The sequence below is a fragment of the Ochotona curzoniae genome, unplaced genomic scaffold (assembly GCF_017591425.1).
Source record: "Ochotona curzoniae isolate NIBS_2020 unplaced genomic scaffold, NIBS_Ocur_1.0 contig_517, whole genome shotgun sequence".
In the NCBI taxonomy this organism is placed as follows: Eukaryota; Metazoa; Chordata; class Mammalia; order Lagomorpha; family Ochotonidae; genus Ochotona; species Ochotona curzoniae.
This window is the reverse complement of record NW_024466454.1, coordinates 1,753,439-1,758,348: the sequence shown is the minus strand read 5'-3', so window position 1 is coordinate 1,758,348 and position 4,910 is coordinate 1,753,439. Positions and strand designations below refer to the sequence as shown.

At 37.0% G+C, this 4,910-nt stretch overlaps 1 non-coding gene across 1 annotated transcript; it reads right to left on the bottom strand.

Moving 5' to 3' along the window:
* Positions 1-2,527: 2,527 nt before the first annotated feature.
* Positions 2,528-2,634, bottom strand: LOC121162249. The gene has a single exon (XR_005884769.1). It is a non-coding gene; the product is annotated as a U6 spliceosomal RNA (small nuclear RNA).
* Between the last annotated feature and the right edge of the window lie 2,276 nt (positions 2,635-4,910).

Genomic DNA, 4,910 nt, shown 5'->3' with positions numbered 1-4,910 from the left:
CCAAGGTTTTGACCATAGGCAGGGAGCTGAATGGGAAGTGGAATAGCTGGGGTATGAACCAGTGCCCATATGGGGTCCAGGCACATGCAGAGGATTTTAGCCACTAGCCAACCGTATCAGGCTGAGGGTATGCCTATTTTATAGATTACAAATATATAATATAAGGTGGATGGAAGAATTTTCCCGCAGTTTTATAGTTGAGATGTTATCTTTTTCCATAGTTTGTGCTTATACATCATATACCTTATTTGTGAAGCTACATTTTTATTCTAGAATTAGGATAGAGCCATGTTAGAAATATAGGTCTTCACTGAGCTTGGTCCATCCTGCTGAAAATTCTATTTCCAACCAGGGCTACTCGGGAAGATTAGTATTTCCTGAAGCTCATCATTTCCTAGGAATAACCACATGGTTAAAATTATTTGAAGTAAATGTCTTGTTTGTGGCTCTGCACCTTAGCACTTCAGTAGACTTCATTTCTCTCTCTAACTCATGTAGATTATGGTATTAGGCCAGGCCTGAATTTGGTATCAGCTATAGGATAAAGATCTAATTTTGAATAAGGGAGCTGACATGTAAGACAGAAATGTGGCAGGATGGATTTTGGTAGCAGTACACAGAACCTTGCCTGTGGACATCACGTTCATGGTTCCTCAAAGATTAAATCATCATCTGTTACCGAATGGTTCATTAGTACTTCTACAGGAAACCACTTCAAAATGTTAATAACCACCCCTCCCCAAAATAAATGATGCATTTATTTTAGTGCCAAGCATGTTTTTGAATTCATGGATAGTTTTTAGTAATATGCATTTTCCACAACTTTTTGAAGACCCTTTATAATATCCAGAACAAAAAAACCAATCATCTTGTGGGTATAAAGCGAAGGAAGAAGGAAAATAAAAAATAAGTAAGACTATGTAAAAAGACGAACAAAGCCAACAAGTAGAATCGTGTCAGAGAACAAGGTGAAGACACAAATGAAGATTAGAAAGGGTTAGGAAAGAGAGAGAGATGGAGGGGGAGGGAGAGAATATGCATGAGCCAGGGACTGAGAGAAAGGAGTTGGTGAGAACTACCTTTGAAATGTTTTGTATTGTGGTAATAATAACCATCAAAATAAATGTACAATATTCATAATGTTTAATGACAGAAAACCTTTCCTTTAATTAGATTTCTGAATTATCATTTGTTCCTTTCATAGACAATTCCTTTAATGCACAAGGTCTGAATTTTAATTTTGATTCTTTTAAAGATACTTTCAAAACAAACTGAAAAAATTTTTTTTCTGAATTTGCAGTATTTTACTTCTCAGATCTGTCTTGGTTGTCTTGTTTACTATTAATTTGCAGCAATAGACATTTAAAATGACTTTCCTAAGTGTTCCAAAGCATTTAACCTAGTTTTGATGGAAACGAAATTTTATTTTCTTATATATGCACTTTGATTGTGGGATATTTTGTTAAATTTACAATTAAAAAAATGGAATTGGCAGACAGGTTTGCGGACAAGCATAGCCACGTGATGAGAGCACTGATGTGCAACAAGCATCCCCCAGAGAAGCCTATTGGCTGCAGGAATTCAGGATATGATGGGAATCAGCCAGTGCTTCTCAGAGGGACTGCAGGGCATCCTGTAAGCCAGTCCATCAGAGGTTGGCAGAAGGCAATTTCTGTGTAGGGCATGGCTGGGATGTGAGCCCCAGTCGGGGGTCTGGGTAGCTCTTTTCACCATGGCACATTATATTTTTGTCACAGTTGTCAGAGTAGTGTTTCCAGGCTCTCATCAGCACAATTTTCTCTTCTGATCTTCTATGTAACCTTTCATTTACCTGTGCTTACACGCAGAAGCAAATCTCTGAATTTGGGGGAGTTTTGCAATTAGGCATCAAATGGCCACTTAACAATCTTTAGTTACATGTTTAGGGAATATTTTTTTGGTGACTGAAAAAAAAAGTGATAGAACAAAAACTAGTGTCTTGAAACTGGAGTGTCATGTGCAGACAAGGAAACTTCTGTTAGATATGCTGTGGTTTGGGCTAGTCTGAAGGAAGGGGGATGTGTAGCAAAGTCTGCGTCCTACCTTTCCTCCTGTGTGAGCAATAGGACAACTTGGGAAGTGAGTCCTGGGGAATCTGGTGAGACCTCTCAATTTACAACAGAGCAAATGCAAGGATAATGCTCTTGGCAGTGATCCAATGATTTGCAATCATGGCGTTTCTTTTCATTTATTAATTTTTAGATCAATCTTATCTGCATGAGCAACTGCAGACTTTGACAAACAGAAAGCTAACTTCTGATTCAATCAAGTTACAAGTTCATGGTTTATCAGTCTAAAAAGCAAACCTAACATGGACCAATAACTTGCATAACCTTCCAAGAAAGATGTGCAGACCCTTCCTCTCACTGATGCATTCAGCCTAGGCCTTTTGCCTATGCCAATCAAGCTGTGGGTCCACAAGCAAGTCAAGCAAATCAGGCAAAATCAAATCTACCAGACCCACCTCCTGCAATCTGTCTTATTTTTTTTTAATATGGAATGCTTCACGAATTTGCATGTTATCCTTGTGTAGGGGTCATGCTAATCTTTTCTGTATTGTTCCAATTTTAGTATATGTGCTGCTTAAGTGAGAATTCCTGCAATCTGAAAGGCAATTCTAACCACATCCAGTGGACAATGAGCTTGTCCAAAGGGAATGTTTCAGCTCCACTCTCTTTTGATAAATGTATGGTCTTGAAAGAGCTTTTACCATTTAAGAATGAGAGCTTAGAGAAGAATAACAGAAAACATCTATTCAGAATGGCCTATCACATAAAAACAGAGCTCTGGTTGGGCAGAGAAAAGCAAGAGCAGAAGTAAATGTTTTACTTTACTTCCTGAGGTTCCTAATAAAATTCAGGATGATACATACAAGACTGAGAAGTTAATGAAGCTGATTGAGACACTAGCAAAACTGCCAAGGGGAACTGGATAAGATAAGAATGCTGAAAATGCCCTAGAGAAAGTTTAAAATGCACTAGAGAACTTAAACAATAAAACAAGCATTGTAGAAAATTTAATCAATGGTGTAGGGAACAGATTTGAGAATCACCACTCAAATATGAGGCAATGGGGTAAAGATATCAAAAACAATTCTAAATTTATAGATGGGGAGGGCAAAGAATCAGTCTGTTGTACAGATGCTTTGGGTTTTTAAGAAAAGGGATCAGAAACAAGTGGATTGGAATCAGGAACACTGGACAAAAAAAATTAAAAATAATGATCAATTTTCAAACTAAAAAGTAAAATTAATTTTAGAAATAATTGGCAGATTTGTTCTTTTGGAAATTTGAGTTTTAAGCACAAAGGAAACATTCTGAATGTATTTATGTAGAAGACAGACAAAATTGGATTTTGTAAAGTGAATTTAGTTTGGCTACATTTTTTTTTAATCCCCAAACAGCGTTACATGGCCATGGAGCCATAGGTATAATATTGTGAAGGACAACATTTTATGAAAGAAGACAGGAGCCAGGATCTTTCTCCTGGTCTCCCATGTGGGTGCAGGTTCCCAAAGGCTTTGGGCCGTCCTCGACTGTTTTCCCAGGCCACAAGCAGGGAGCTGGATGGGAAGTGGAGCTGCCGGGATTAGAACAGACACTCAAATGGGATCCAGGTGCATTCAAGGCAAGGACTTTAACCACTAGCTCATGGAGCTGGGCTCAAGATACAGAATATTTTTATCATCTGCAAGAGTTATATCACGCACTTTGTAGTCAAACTCTCCTTCCACTCCATTCTCTTCCATCTTCTGATTTCACCTCTGTTGCACCTGTTTTAGTGTTACATGTAAATGGAATTATATAACATATAGCTTGTGCCTTTGGTTTCTGTTACTCAGCTTAATGCATGTGAGAACTATTCATGTTATTATTTTATCAGGAGTCTTTTATTGCTGAGTTATATTCTGTTGTGTGGGTATAGAACCAGTTGTTTGTGTATTTAAAGTTTGAGAAGAACTGGTTTGTTTCTAGTTTTTGATAATTCTAAATGACATTTCTGTGAATATTTGTATCTGGATGAAATGTTTTCATTTCTCTTGAATAAATATCAAGGAGAATAATGACTGAGCCACATGAATATTTTAAAAATGACACTCCACCCCATTTTAAGTATACTCAGTAGAATATAAAATCACAAAAGATTTGCTGCCTGCTATATTCTATAATACAATAGAAAAATATGTTTTTAAATGATAAGAAATTTAATAATAGTTTTAAAATAGCAAAGGCTAATCTTTACTGAACTTTTGCATTAACTTTTCTAAATTCATTATTCAGCCTATACCTTCCTAGAACTATATCCTAATGGAATACATTATATGCCTTTATTGTTACTTATTATTACTTCCATATTTTAATGTTTATTTTGTTTTTATTTGAAAGACAGAGTTACAAAGAGACAAAGAGAAACAGAGAGAGAGAGAGAGAAAGAGAAAGAGAACCTTCCATCCCCAAATGGCTGCGATGGCTGGAGTTGGCCAATCTGCAGCCAGGAGCCAGAAACGTTTTCTAAGTCTCCCATGTTTGATAGGAGTCAATGATCTGTGTCCTCCTCCTGTGCCTTTCCAGGCCAGCAGTGGGAAGCTGAATCAAAAGTGGAGGCCCCCTATCTAATGTGTGCTGATGTGGGATGCAGGAGGCACAGGCAAACACAGCCTGTCAAGATGTGGCACGGCATCCCTCCCATCATTTGTTTTTAACTGAAAAGATGTAGATAAATTTAAAATAGTTTTGTTTCCTGGGAACATATGACTCTGAAAATTAAAAAAAAAATATTCTGAACTGACTCATTTTTGCAGTAATTATTCATATGCATATTTTTCTTGCTCCATACAATATAAATGTATTGAAACATTTGAAAAAAAATGA